This window comes from Lynx rufus, unplaced genomic scaffold, assembly GCF_022079265.1.
Source record: "Lynx rufus isolate CCGP_SWC_20201006 ecotype Redwood Valley unplaced genomic scaffold, mLynRuf1.p SCAF_15, whole genome shotgun sequence".
Lineage (NCBI taxonomy): Eukaryota > Metazoa > Chordata > Mammalia > Carnivora > Felidae > Lynx > Lynx rufus.
This window is the reverse complement of record NW_025814829.1, coordinates 49,999,153-50,014,746: the sequence shown is the minus strand read 5'-3', so window position 1 is coordinate 50,014,746 and position 15,594 is coordinate 49,999,153. Positions and strand designations below refer to the sequence as shown.

Sequence of the window (15,594 nt, the reverse complement as noted above, 5' to 3'; positions counted from 1 at the left end):
AGGTAGTTGAGGGACTATAAGATGTGCAGTGTGGAAGAGAAGAAAAAAGGTAAGAAAAGAAAAATATGTTTGACCAAGATCATTGGAACAATTACATTTCCATGTCCTAAACAGTCATGTGCATGGCCACAACTTTTGCCACTAACACAATAACTTTAGACATGTCACTGCTCTTCCCTGGCCTCAATCCTCTCATTTGTACAGGGAGAGATTTAAACTAGATCGGAGGTCATCATACTGTGTTTGGTGTGTGTGCCTCTGTAGGTCGCTCAGGAGAGTGAAGAAAAGGCAGGCAAATTAAGTTGTGTTTGCTTCTGTGGGGCGCCTGTGCGGCTCAGTCGGTTAAGCGTCCAACTCTTGGTTTCGACTCAGGTCATGATCTCATGGGCTCATTTGTGGGTTCAAGCCACACATTGGGTTTTGTGCTGCTGGTGTGGAGCCTGCTTGGGATTCGCTCTCTCTCTCTCTGTCTCTTCACCCCTCCCATGCACTCTCTGTCTAAATAAATAAATAAATAAATAAATAAATAAATAAATAAATAAACTTTTAAAAAATTGTGTTTTGGGGTGCCTCGGTGGCTCAGTTGTTTAAGTGTCTGACTTTGGCTCAGGTCATGATCTCTCAGTTCATGAGCTCGAGCCCCACATCAGGCTCTGTGTTGACAGTTCAGAGCCTGGAGCCTACTTCAGATTCTGGGTCTCCCTCTCTCACTCTCTGCCCCTCTCCCACTCACTCTCTGTCTCTCTCTCTGTCTCTCTCTCTCTCTCAAAAATAATATAAGCATTAAAAAAATTGTGTTACCATTTTATATTAGGAGTCCATTTAAAGTCTTATTTAAAAACAGGACTCCACCCCTAAAATTAAAAAAAAAAAATTACCGTCATTGACTGTGGACTGAATGTTTTTGTCTCCCCAATATTCATATGTTGACATTCTCATCTCCAAAGTGATGCTATTTGGAGGCGAAGCCTTTGTGAGGCAATTAGATCATTGGGACACACAAAAAAAGGGCCATCTGCAAACCAGGAAGAGGGTCCTCACTAAATCAGTGCCCAGAACTTCCCAGCCTCCAGAGCTGTAAGGTATAAATGTTTATTGCCTACACCACCCAGACTAAGGTCATTTGTTAGGGCAGCCTGAGGTGACTGAACCCATCATTTTGCCTAGATGACCCGTGAGACCCCGTCCATCCCAGCTCTAAAGTTGTAGCAACAAGTTCAAATTGTTGATTTATACAAGTGGCATCAGCCCAACCGGATCGCATCGCTGCAACGGTGGGCAGAAAGATCGAGTGGCTTGTGTCGGGACCTGTCACTCCGCTATCGGCACAGTAATGGTCACCCTGCCTGACAAACCCTGATGTGCACTGGGTGGGAGAGAATCCAGACGGCGTGGGATTGCTCTGACAGCATAGCGCTGGATTATTTGAACAGGATTTCCTTATCTCCTTCTCCCTGAAACAAAGCTTGAAGTTTTGGCAAACGGGATTTTCTTTTGAAGTCCCTTTCACATTTCAGTTTCTTTCATTCCCGACTTGAGCCTTCTGGCAATCCCAGAAAATTTCTGAGTTCTCAGAGTGACTCACCTCAGGTGAGTGAGAGCAAAGTGAAACAGGAAATAATTATGATATAAAGGCCAGGGTCACACCCATTGCTGATAAGACTGTGTTTGGAAACAAGCCAGTGTCTTTCCAGGACATTAATTTCTCCTAAAACTGCGACATAACTTTCGGGTTCATCCGGTATTTTAACACGATGTTTTATTTCAGCATGGACCGTTCTTACTATGTGACTCAAGAATGTCTGAGTCCTCTGCTTTGTTCATGCAGTTTTCCATAAAAGGAAATGGGGCTCGCAATGCTGAAAGAACTCCACCCACATGGTTAAAGCAATATAGACTTGGACAACATGAAATTCACCTTAAAATAACTTGCTTGGGGCACCTGGGGGGCTCAGTCAGTTAAGCATCTGACTCCTGATCTCAACTCAGGTCTTGATCTCAGGGTTGTGAGTTCAAGCCCTATGTTCGGCTTCACGCTGGGCGTGAAGTCTACTTTAAAAAACTATAACAATAATAATAACTCGCTTGAACAAATACCCAGAAGTGGGCTTGCTCAATCATATGGTGGTTCTATTTTTAATTTTTTTTAGGACACTCCATGCTTTTTCCACATTGGCTGCACCAGTTTGCTTTCCCTCCAACAGTGAACAGGCTCGTTTCTCCACAGCCTTGCCAAGACTCGTCTTTTCGGGTTTTTTGATAATGGCCATCCTGAGAGGTGTGAGATGATATTTCATTGGGGGGGGGGGTTCATGTGGTTTTGATTTGCATTTCTTTGATGAGTAGTGACGTTGAGCACTTTTTCATATGTTTTTTCATACCTTGGGCTATTGGCACCCCTATGTTCATTGTAACACTGTTTACAATTACCAAACTAAAAACAGCTTCGGTCTCCACTGACCGATAAATTGATTTTAAAATGTGGTATACACATACAATGAAATACTATTCAGCCTTGATAGTATAGTAAAAGAAGGGAATCCTACAATATGGGACAACATGAAGGAGTTTTGAGGACATTATGCTAAGCAAAAGAAGACAGCCACACAAGGACAAATACTGCAGGATTTCACTTATATGAAGTATCCCAAATAGTCAAACTCATGGAAGCAAATAATAGAATTGTGGTTGGGGACACTTGGGTGGCTCAGTCAATTAAACATCCAAATCTTGATTTCGGCTCAGATCATGATCTCATGGTTCGTGAGTTCAAGCCCTGCATCAGGCTCTATGCTGACAGTGTGGAGCCTGCTTGGGATTCTCTCTCTCCCTCTCTCTCTCTCTTTCCCTTCTCCATTCATGCTCTCTCTCTCTCTCTCACTCTCATGCTTGCTGAAAATAAATAAATAAATAAACTTAAAAGATCACATGTTAATGTTAAATGGCTTTACCACTATATTTAAACATGTATAATGTAGTATAATATATATTAATATATATTAAGTAATATATATGTATTTACATGTATTAAGTTACATATATATATAACTTGCTAACTCTTGTTCAACATTGGTACATTCTTTGCATGACATAGTGGTCAAGAGTATTTATTATCCATGGATCTTAGGCAAGTTACTGAGACTCTCTGTGCCTCTATTTCTTTACCTGTAAATGGGGCAATAATAGCACCTACTTCAGAAGGATGCAATGAGGATTCAATGAGTCAAGTGCTTGGAATAGTGAAGGCATGAGATAAAGAGCATACATGTGCCTTAGCTTTTATTGTTCTTGCGATGTTTATCCTGAGGAGTCATCAATAAGATAGAGAAATTGTAAGAAGCGAGATAATTCATTTTCAAAAATACCAAATAAAAGCTGTGTTGTCTAGTTAACAAGAGGTTTACAACCTATTGGAAGTATGTATGACCCACCCCCCCCCAAACAATGGAGTCCCAAACCCTAGACACTTCACTTCCTGGTTCTTCTTCCCCTCCCTGTTTTGCAGGCTTATTGTCACAGGCTTTGCAGTGAACATGTGCCACAGAATAAAGGGAGGAGGGACTGAAAGTCTCTGCATCACCCAGGGAATGTACGTTTGTTCCAATCAGACTACTTTTTGCCTTAGGTGGGCATAGGTGACCTCCAGGAAAGTCTATAACTCCGCAGTACTCAGCCAATGAGGAACCAGGGGAGGGACCTGCGTGCTAGGAGGTAAATTGCCTGCGGTAACTGCCCCGGATGTGCCTGTCCGTCAGACACCTGCTCTTACAAGAACATTGATTAAAGCCTCTCTTCACTGTACTCCAAGTCTCCGCATCCCTCCTTTGATTGGGTCAGTGGGCTTATTTCTCACAGAAACATCTCAAAACAAAAAATCAGGGCATCTGGGTGGCTAAGTCCGTTGAGCTTCTGACTCTTAATTTTGGCTCAGGTCATGATCCCAGGGTTGTGGGATCAAGCCCCACATCAGACTGCAGGCTGAGTGTGGAGCCTGCTTAAGATTCTCCCTCCCTCTGCCCCTCTCCCCCACTTGTGTGCTCTCTCTCTCTCTCTCTCTCAAAATTAAATTAAATTAAGTTAAATTAAATGGTGATTTCATCATGTCATCCCCTGGCTTAAAATCCTCAATGACACCAAAACCATCACAGAAAAGACCATACTTGGCTTGCCGGGCACCTGACATTGGCAAATGCTTGCAGCCATCAGCCTTATCACCCCCAAGTCCTCAGCTCCTTGCAAGCAGTCCCCTTCATCTAAGCCCCTTGGCCTGTGTACTTTTGTTTTGCTTACTATCCCCCATTTCTTCTCCTTTCTCCACTCCCAGCACCTCCACTCTGCCCAGCTTGGCCTCTATCCAAATCATCTCTTGAGTCTCAGTGAAGACGTCAGTCAGGAAGCTTTCCTTGACCTTTTCAAACAGGGTTATGTGCACCTCTGCACGCTCATGCAACCCTCCACAATACTCCACTGTGCTTGCATACCACACTCTTACACTAAACTTTTTACAGACACAAAGACAATGATCCTTCCCTATTTATCTCTGTGTCCTAAGTATCTTACGTTGCCTGGAACCTAGTTATTCAATTTGCCAAATGGATGAGCAAGGAAATTTTTCCCTGTGAAATTCTTCATTTACCAAGCTTTGGTCTGCACCAACCTAACATTTCTAAGACATTAGGTGCACAACCATCAAAGGTCTTGACATGCACAAGACTCAGCGTCTAGACCCCCTCTCTGTGCTTGAGACCCAGGGACCATGCAACACAGAGCTGAGCGGAGAAACACTATAGCCATTCGCTCATGCCAGGCATCACATGGGCTAAATTGGCCAGCAACCAAAATAGATTCCCTCCCAACACCTTCATCCCCATATTGCTTCTTTTCCTCCCATACCCATAGCTTCTCTGCATCCCTAATTCATAGAACATTATCTCAATCCCTTAGTTATAATGAAGGTCTCGTTCTAGTCCAAGATGGCTGCAGCCTAGTTGTGGGGGTTAGCCATTTCCGGAGCCGATGTACCTAAAGGTAGGTGGGCAAGTTTAAGTTCTTCCTCATTCCCAGTAGCACCTCCAGGCCCTCTCTGTCCTTGAAGTATCACTATGCTTTTGAGAGTTATTCTATCTGTGACATCTGCTTACTTTCCGTGCTCTCATTCTCGGACTACTTGGTAAATGGGCATCATCTTGGAAGTCTTCAATGTCCATGTGGGTAACTTTTCTTACCCTGTAGTTTTCTAGTTTCTTGAAACCCCAGCGATCACTATTTCCACTTCATTCAGCTACTCATTCTTGTGATCAGACCTGGACTCTGTTACCATCTGGAATTGTTCCATTGACTAAACTTGGAACTATAATAACTCATCTTTTGATTGTGGACCCCGCCTTGCAAGCACCATAATTATTTCTGAATCCTACAGGACAGTCTTCTACTTCTTGAACCTTTGGTTTCGCTCCATCAGCCTTTTCCTGACTTTTTTTTCCCTTATGAACCCAGGGTACTCATGTGGTTGATCATATGCACATTTCTTTCATGAACACCATCATCCCCAAGGCACACCTATCTTCACATTCCATATGGAGACTATGATTCCCTTCTCTGCTCCTACATTGGGACAGTAAGCAAAATTGGATAGAGTGATAACACATTAGGGGCACCTGACTGGCTCAGTTAAGCATCCAACTCTTAATTTTGGCTCATGTCATGATCTCACAGTTTATGAGTTCAAGCCCCACATCTGGCTCTGTGCTGACAGTGCAGAGCCTGCTTGTGATTCTGTCTCCCTCTCTCTCTGCCCCTCTCCTGCTTGCTCTCTATCTCTCTCTCAAAATAAATAAAATAAACCTAAAAAAATTTTTTTAAAGAATGATGACACATTATGTACACAAAGGCACTAAAAATTACTGATCTTCAGATTCAGCTGTGCCTTTTTTTGTTTTCCCTATTTCCCCATAAGTATTTTAAATTTAGCATATTGTCTCAATTCCCCTCCCCGCCTCGCTTCTAGTAATTGATCTTTATCAAATTCTAACCAAATGGCCATCTGCAATTTTACGTAGATTCACCCTAATTCTCACCAACCTCCCTCCTGTTTCAGAGGATGAGATATCCTTCTCTCTTAACTGTGTTCCATCTTGCCCCATGCACAACACTGCCCTTCAATCAGCTACCCTTCTCCCATATGACTAACCTCTCCATCCTTGCTGGGGGGGGCGCGCAGCAAACTTCTTCTGTAAAGGACCAGGTAGTAAATATTCTAGATTTTCCGGCCATACAGTCTCTGTCACAACTACTCGGCTGTGGTAGCATTAAGGCAGCCATAGACAATACAAAATGAAATAAGCGTGGCTGTATTCCAATAAAACCTTTTCTTTGGGCAATAAAATTTGAATTTCTTATTTTGCATGCAACAAAATATGATTCTTTTTCAGATTTTTTTCAACCATTTAAAAATGTAAAACCCATTCTTGGGGCACCTGGGTGGCTCAGTCGGTTAAGCGGCCATCTTTGGCTCAGGTCATGATATTGTGGTTCGTGGGTTGGAGCCCCACATCGGGCTCTGTGCTAACAGCTCAGAGCCTGCAGCCTACTTTGGATTCTGGGTCTCCCTCTCTCTCTCTGCCCCTCCCCCATTCACGTTTGTCTCTCTCTCTCTCTCTCTCTCTCTCAAAAATAAAATAAACCATTAAAAAATATTTAATAAAAATAAAAATATAAAACCCATTCTTAACTCGTGAGTGATAAAACACACATACACACACACACACACACACACACACACACACACATACACACACACAATCAGTGGGTGTTTGCCAACCCCTGACTTACTTAGCCTTTAACAGAGATTCTCAGAGTATGGGCCCAACAGTATCGGCACCATGTGGGAACTTGTTAAAAATACAAGTTTTCCTGCCCCACCCCAGACCTTCTAATTCGGAAACTTTGAGAGTGCAACCTGCAATCTGTGTTCTAACAAGCCTTCCAGGTGATTCTGATACTCAAGTTTGAGAACTACTGGCCTCCAAACAGAGCTCTCCTTGTTAAGTAAACACATTCCCCTTTCACAAAACAGAAGTGTGCTTTTTGCAGCTCAAATTCTTTCCTTCTCTTTCTTCCAAAACTTCCAAGTGATCTGTCAGCCGTTGCTGTCTCCATTTTCCTGCCACACATTTATAAAAGGAGAATAAGAACACCACGGGGAGTTGTAAGTATACAGGATTGGTAAGGGGCATTCCACACATCCAAGGGGGGGAAGGCGGGGAGGATTTCAACTCCGCATCCCAGGAGGGAGACATGTGGAAGGAACGTTGTCTGCGTCCCCACACTCACCTCACTCCTCCACGTAGAAGAAGAGAATGAGCCGATGGGTGAGTCTGGGAGACGGAACAGAGCCTTCCCTTCTCCTGTGGACAGGTGGGCCTCTGTAACTCCTTTCCACAAAGTCAAGAGAGACACTTGCACAGGGGAACACAGCTCTAGGGAGCAAAGCTCAGGACTTGGAAGGTGCCCTGTGCAAATCAGAATTAGACACACCTTCTCCAAGTGGATGGAGCCCAGGGCAAGGGCCACAGGGCCATTGTTGAGCCCTGTTTTCTCACCCCTTGATGGAACCACTCTTTTTTGGACTCTGAATTATCAAGGTCTGTTAATTCCCTAATAAATAGCCCCTCAGCTTTAGTGAAATCTATCAGACAATCTCTTTGATTAAAACTTTTGAGGAGACACTGACGATCTATCACCAGTGTGGTCCTATACGTTCTTTTCCTTAATTCCCTATCTGCTGACAATATCACAAGAGAAAAGTGTTGTGTGGTGTGTTGTTCTAAAATATACATGCTGAATTTCCATTTTTCCTGTCCATCACAACCAAACATGCAGTAGTTAATGCAGACAACAATCATGCCTCCAGCTTTGCTTTGGGAAAAATGACTAAAAAGATAAGAATGCACCAAAAAACGTGCCAAGTGTGAGCCACACTAGAAGTGCTGGAAGAATGTCAGAAAAAGTGGGAGGGTCCAAGAAGTCCTCACAGATGTGTAAGGAATAAGTAGCATTTTTATAGGTTATAGGAAGGGAAGAAATTCCAAATGACTGAACGGCATGAAGACAGTGAAAAAAGTCTGGCTTGCCTAGAGCATAGAAGACTGGAGACTTGGCACAGAAGGTGGGCCTGACAGCCAGGCAGACCCTAGGTGTATATATGCCATGCTGAGCCCCTTCAGGGCTGAGGCTATTTAACTCATCCCTTTGTCTTTAACGGCCCCAATAGAGTGCTTTGCATACAGCAGCAGACTATTAAATATTTGTTGCATGAAAAAGCAAATGTGTGAAATTACATTTATTCAGGCTTAGCTGAGTCAGGAGGCCTGACAAACTGGCCAGCAGATGGAGCAGGAAGGGGGTCAAACTGGGAAGTTTTCACATGACTTATCGTTTCTTGCTGGATGAGCTCATCAGATGAGTCAAAAACCATTTTCCCAATGTTCCTGTACAGTCAGATGGCAAATGCAAATCTTACTTGCTTCCAACAACTTTAAAAAAAAAAAACAAAAAAAAAAAAACCAAAGGCACCTGGGTGGCTCAGTTTGTTGAGCATCTGACTCTTGATTTCTGCCCAGGTCATGATCTCAGGAGATTGAACCCCACAGCTCAAAAGCGGATTCTCTTTCTCCCTCACTCTCGGCCCCTCCCCCACATGCTCTCTTTCACTCACTCTCTCTCTCTCTTTCAAAATAAATAAATAAACATTTAAAAATAATAAAGAAAAGAAAAGAAAAAAACAGCTTTCACAAAAATAAAGCATGTTCATTTTAGAGAATTTGGAACCCAAAAGTATGTAATAAAGACAATTGAAGTCTATGTAATCTCGGTAATTAATAATGCAATATTATAGCAAGAATATTTTCTCATGTCATTAAAGATTCATTTAAAGTATGTTTTTTACTTTTTTTAATTTGTTTCATCTTTATTTATTTTTGAGAGAGAGAGACAGAGTGCGAGTGGGGGAGGAACAGAGAGAGGGAGACAGAATCCGAAGCAGGCTCCAGACCCCGAGCCTTCAGCACAGAGCCCGATGCAGAGCTTGAACTCCCAAACCGTGACATCATGACCTGAGCTGAAGTCGGATGCTTAACCGACTGAGCCACCCAGGAGCCCCTAAGGTATGTTTTTTATTGATGCAATGTTTTATTAATGCATAATCAAACTATTGGCTATTTTTTAAATCGTTCCTTTATTATTGAACAGATAGTTTCCAAACATTCACTACACTCATATAAATGTCTCTTTAAATATATCTGTAGTGATTTCTATATTCGAGTCTTAAAAATCATCTTGCAAACCCTATTAAAGCATGAAAGAGGGCCAGAAAATATAGAATACCATATTCACGTGGAATAGCTTACCAGTAGAAATCTATAATTCTGGGCATCTGGGTAGTTCGGTCGGTTAAGCAACTGACTCAGGTCATGATCTCACAGGCTCGTGACATTGAGCCCCACATCAGGCTCTGCACTGACAATGTAAAGCCTATTTGGGATCCTCTCTCTCCCTCTCTCTCTGCCCCTTTCCCACTCGTGTGCACTCTCACTCTCTCTCTTTCAAAATAAATAAACAGTTAACAAAAACAAGAAACCTATAGATTATTCTAAAAATAACATGCTTACTAAAGAATAGCTGAGACACAGGGGTGCCTGGGTGGCTCAGTTGGTTAAGCGTCCAACTTCGATTCAGGTCATGATCTCATGGCTCGTGGGTTTGGGTCCCACTTCAGGCTCTGTGCTGACAGCTCAGAGCCTGGAGCCTGTTTCAGAGTCTGTGTCTTCCTCTCTCTCTCTGCCCCTCCCCTGCTCACTCTCTTGTCTTGTCTCTCTCTCTAAAAATAAACATTAGAAAATTTTAAAATAAAAGAATAACTAAGACACAAGTATGTAACGCAATTTTGAAAAAGAAGAACAAAGATGGAGGACCTTTCTTACCAGATATTAAGATATGTCACAAAGCCACAGCAATGAAAGTAATTTACTACTGGCCCAGGAATAGCACATCAATGGAATAAAATAGGGATCCGGGGCGCCTGGGTGGCCCATTCGGTTAAGCATCCGACTTCAGCCAGGTCACGATCTCGCGGTCCGTGGGTTCGAGCCCCGCGTCAGGCTCTGGGCTGATGGCTCAGAGCCTGGAGCCTGTTTCCGATTCTGTGTCTCTCTCTCTCTCTCGGCCCCTCCCCCGTTCATGCTCTGTCTCTCTCTGTCCCAAAAAATAAATAAAAAACGTTGAAAAAAAAATTTAAAAAAAAAAATAGGGATCCAGAAGCACACCCACATGTACACGGAAATTTCATATACAATAGCATCTCTAACAATGAAGAAAAGGTAGACCATTTACCCATTGATGCCGGAAGCACTGTCTTCTCCATGGAGAAAAAGTCAGTTGGAGTTCTACCTAATACCGTATAGAAATGTTGACTGTAATAGATTAGATACCTTAATGTTTATTTATTTATTTTGAGACAGAGGAAATGTGAGCGGGGGAGGGACAGAGAGAGAGAGAGGGAGAGAGAGAGAATTTCAAGCAGATTCCATACTTTCAGCACAGAGCCCAATGTGGGGCTCAAACTCAAGAACCATGAGATCAGGACCTGAGCCAAAATCAAGAATCGTATGGTTAACTGACTGAACCACCCCATGTGCCCCTAGATTACTTTTTTTTTATTTACATCCAAGTTAGTTAGCATATAGTGCAACAATAATTTCAGAAGTAGATTCCTTAATGCCCCTTACCCATTTAGCCCATCCCCCCTCCCACAACCCCTCCAGTAACCCTCTGTTTGTTCTCCATATTTAAGAGTCTCTTATGTTTTGTCCCCCTCCCTGTTTTTATATTATTTTTGCTTCCCTTCCCTTGTGTTCATCTGTTCTGTGTCTTAAAGTCCTCATATAAGTGAAGTCATATGATATTTGTCTTTCTCTGACTAATTTCACTTAGCATAATACCCTCTAGTTCCATCCACGTAGTTGCGAATGGCAAGATTTCATTCTTTTTGATTGCCAAGGAATACTCCATTGTGTATATATACCACATCTTCTTTACCCATTCATCCATCAGTGAACATTTGGGCTCTTTTCATACTTTGGCGATTGTTGATAGTGCTGCTATAAACATTGGGGTGTGTGTGCCCCTTCAAAATAGCACACCTGTATCCCTTGGATAAATACAAGTAGTGCAATGTTGGGTCATAGGGTAGTTCTATTTTTAATTCTTTGAGGAACCTCCATACTGTTTTCCAGAGTGGCCGCACCAGTTTGCATTCCCACCAGCAGTGCCAAAGAGATCCTCTTTCTCTGCATCCTCACCAACATCTGTTGTTGACTGAGTTGTTAATGTTAGCCATTCCGATAGGTGTGAGGTGGTATCTCTTTGTGGTTTTGATTTGTATTTCCCTGATGATGAGTGATATTGAGCATTTTTTCATGTGTTTGTTGGCCATCTGGATGTCTTCTTTGGAGAAGTGTCTATTCATGTCTTTTGCCCATTTCTTCACTGGATTATTTGTTTTTTGGGTGTTGAGTTTCATAAGTTCTTTATAGATTTTGGATACTAACCTTTTATCTGATACGTCGTTTGCAAATATCTTCTCCCATTCTGTCGGTTGCCTTTTAGTTTTGCTGATTGTTTCCTTCGTTGTGCACAAGCTTTTTATTTTGATGAGGTCCCAGTAGTTCATTTTTGCTTTTGTTTCCCTTGCCTCCGGAGACGTGTTGAGTAAGAAGTTGCTGTGGCCAAGATCAGAGAGGTTTTTGCCTGCTTTCTCCTCCTTCCTATCTTACATTTAGGCCTTTCATCCATTTTGAGTTTATTTTTGTGTACAGTGTAAGAAAGTGGTCCAGGTTCATTCTTCTGCATGTCGCTGTCCCGTTTTCCCAGCACCACTTGCCGAAGAGACTGTCTTTATTCCATTGGATATTCTTTCCTGCTTTGTCCCAGATTAGTTGGCCCTACATTTGTGGGTCCATTTCTGGGTTCTCTATTCTGTTTCATTGATCTGAGTGTCTGTTTTTGTGCCAGAGATTAGATACTTTAATCTGAAATGGAAACCAATAAAGATAAGGAAAGTATAGAAGAATATCTCTGTGACCATGAATTGGAGGAATTAGTAAGGAAATCCTCAAAACCACAACCATCAGAGGAGAAATATGTAGATTGAGTGTACAAAAATTGGGCTTCTTATGAAAGAAGGACATGATACACAAAATCAACAGACAAGTGACAACCTGGAAGAATATATTTGCCACCTCTAAAACTCAAGGAATTCATACGTAGAATATAGAGAGAACTTCTATGTATCAACAAGAGTTGATTGGAAATCCAATAGATTGATAGGAAATCCAATAGAAAAGTGGACAAAGAATTAGAATAGACAAATCACAGAAGGAAGAATGCCTAACAAATCTATGAAAAGATGCTTGAACTCCCTAGGAAGCAGATAGTGCGGTTAAAATAACAATGAGATACTACTTTATAAAAATTTTAAAGTTTAATACCAAGAACTGGTAAGAATGCGGGGCAAGGGATGGGGCGCCTGGGTGGCGCAGTCGGTTAAGCGTCCGACTTCAGCCAGGTCACGATCTCGCGGTCCGTGAGTTCGAGCCCCGCGTCGGGCTCTGGGCTGATGGCTCAGAGCCTGGAGCCTGTTTCCGATTCTGTGTCTCCCTCTCTCTCTGCCCCTCCCCCGTTCATGCTCTGTCTCTCTCTGTCCCAAAAATAAATAAATGTTGAAAAAAAAATTAAAAAAAAAAAAAAAGAATGCGGGGAAGGGTTACCTCAAAGGCTCTTGGTTTGCGACAGTGAACGAAGCAACCAGTAATTATGCAACTAAATACGTCCCAGCCATCACACTCCTGGGAATACACTCCGCAAAAACTTGCACGCGAGTCTTTATTGGAACCTGTATGAGGGTGTGCCTCTCAGTGCCATTTGCAGTGGCAGGGAGTAAGCTGGGGGCTGGTGGTCAGGGAAATAACTCTATCAAGTGGAATGTATGCAGTCAGTGCATAACTAAGCAGCAGCCAGAATTAATGAAGCAGATATACATTCAGCTATGTGGTCAGCTCTGAAGACATCGTGTCAAGTGGAAAAGGTGTGATACACAAAATAAAATCGGTAGCACGGAGCCCATGTAAATTTAAAACACTCTAAATAATATATGTCTCAAGCCTACTGGAGGATGCCTATGAGGAATACGGGATCAGAAATAAAGAGGAAAAAGAGGGCCTTGTGCAGGCCTAGGGTGACAGAGGGTGATCAATGCTGTTCTCCACTTGCTTAGGGGAAAAAAACAAACAAAACAAACTCAGAACTGTTAGAGCAGTCACACGAGAAGGTCACCAGACTGAGGGTGGCTCTGATGGTAGGCCTACATAAACAAACTGAAACCTAAACCAGAGTCAATCCTGCAGATGCCTCGAGGTCAAGAGGAACAACCGATCACAAACCGCCAACTAGGCTTTCCCAAGTAACGCACTCCTTAAGTTATAGCCAATGAAATCATTTCCTTGTTTTGCTTCTCTCCGAAAACCTTTCCCCTCGTTCCCACCAGTAGGGTGCTTCTAACTGCTTCCAGTCTGGCACTGCCTGATTCAAATCAATGTTAGCTCAAATAAACCCCTAACATTTTAATATACCTCAGTTTATTTTTGTTCTTGTTGCTGTTGTTGACAGAAAGTAGGATCCATCAACGGGCATGAATAAGGAGGGGGCAGCACCGAGGTTTTCATGAGTGCAGCGCCCACCATTTGTCCTGGGGGCCACAATTAGGGATGTCTTTGAACCCACAGCCATCTGGGATGAGCCGCTTCTCCGCCACCACGTTTTCGAATTTCTCCTCACTTCTTGGAGATGTGGATCTTCCGGCAGCCAGGGAACCTGAACTTGGCCCTGCATAGGGCCGGCCTCAGTCACATGCTCCCTTTTCTGCAGCTTGACATGGATGGACGTGTCGACTGCCAATGCGGACCCAGGCCACTGTGCCCTGGGGCTTTCCAAAGTCACCTCGCTTACCTGTCTAGAGCCCAGATTGGAGATAGCATGAGGTCAGACATGAATGTCCACTGCAAAGCGCTGTCTCCAAGGTCCCTTAGGGCAACCCCAACAAGCAACGGGCTGCATACACTACCCAGGAGGCTACTGTTTTCGGCCACGGCCCAGCAGGCCCCCGTGGGGAAAGAGCACAGTCGGCTTAACTAGCGGCAGACTCTCTTTATCCTCCATTCCTTCCTCTCATACCTCCATTCCAGTCCAGTAGTAAATCCCTTATCTTCCAAATATATGCAGAATTCAATCATTTCTCATCTTTCCTATCAATACCACCCCAGGGCTTGGTCACCTTCACGTCTTGGCTGTTTTGGCAACAGTCTCCCAGCCAGTCTGCTTTTGTGTCTTCCTGCCTTTGGTCTGCTTGCTTCTTTTTCTTTCTTTCTTTCTTTCTTTCTTTCTTCCTTCCTTCCTTCCTTCCTTCCTTTTTTTTTTTTTTTTTTTTGCCCTCAGGGTTCATTCATTGATTTATTTATATAAGTAAAATACACAGGTACAGGCTATGAAATGTGAGAACTCTTATGTGAACAAATTATGCCATTCTCTCACCAACAAACATTTTGTGGCTTGCCATAGACTTTAGAACAAAAATATGTCATCCCCAAAGACCTTAAAAGTAGTGCAAATCTGTACTTGTATCTCTTCAGTGTTCTTCTTGCCTTTGGAGTATTTCACCTAGTTTGCATCCTGATTATCATGGGAAGACTTTTCTGCTACTTCTGTTCATGATAACGGTTTCTGAATGTTTTTGAAATAAATTTATATTTAAAATATTATTGGATCAAAATTACAACAGACTTACCAGAAATGTAAATTAAATTTGACACTTTATTTGGGGAATTGGCAGAAGAGAAAAATATTGAAGTTTGAAATGAGAATACAAATGTTAAAAGAGCATAAAATAGGGGCGCCTGGGTGGCTCAGTCAGTTGAGTGTCCGACTTCAGCTCAGGTCATGATCCCATGGCTCGTGAGTTCGAGCCCCGCGTCGGGCTCTGTGCTGACGGCTCAGAGCCCGGAGCCTGCTTCAGATTCTGTGTCTCCCTCTCTCTCTGCCCCTCCCTGCTCATACTCCCTCTCTCTCTCTCTCAAAAATAAACATTAAAAAAATTTTTTTAATAAAAAAAATAAAAGAATATAAAATATCTAAAAGAGTTAAAATATTATGACAAAATATTGGCATTTTGGTTTCCACGAAGAAACCATTGGAGAACAGAGATCAGATAGCAATTATAACTTGAAAGGATAAATGCATTTGAGACAGTCAATTAGAAGCGAGCATGGTGACGGGGCACCTGGGTGGCTGAGCCCGTGTAGCCTGAACTCTTGGTCTCAGTTCAGGTCTTGGTCTCAAGGTCGTGAGTTGAAGCCCTGCACTGGGCTCAATGCCCAGCGTGGAGACTGCTCAACCGAGGCTGGTTGTCTCGCGGCTTCGAAGAATGAAGAGGTGGACACAAAATGAGCAGCAGGCAAAATTTTATGAGAGTATGAGATTAGAAAA

The 15,594-nt window shown here is 42.8% G+C and overlaps 1 non-coding gene across 1 annotated transcript; it reads right to left on the bottom strand.

Moving 5' to 3' along the window:
• Positions 1-14,119: 14,119 nt before the first annotated feature.
• LOC124510509 (small nucleolar RNA SNORA70) lies at positions 14,120-14,253 on the bottom strand. Its single transcript, XR_006961717.1, has one exon. It is a non-coding gene; the product is annotated as a small nucleolar RNA SNORA70 (small nucleolar RNA).
• Positions 14,254-15,594: the final 1,341 nt, after the last annotated feature.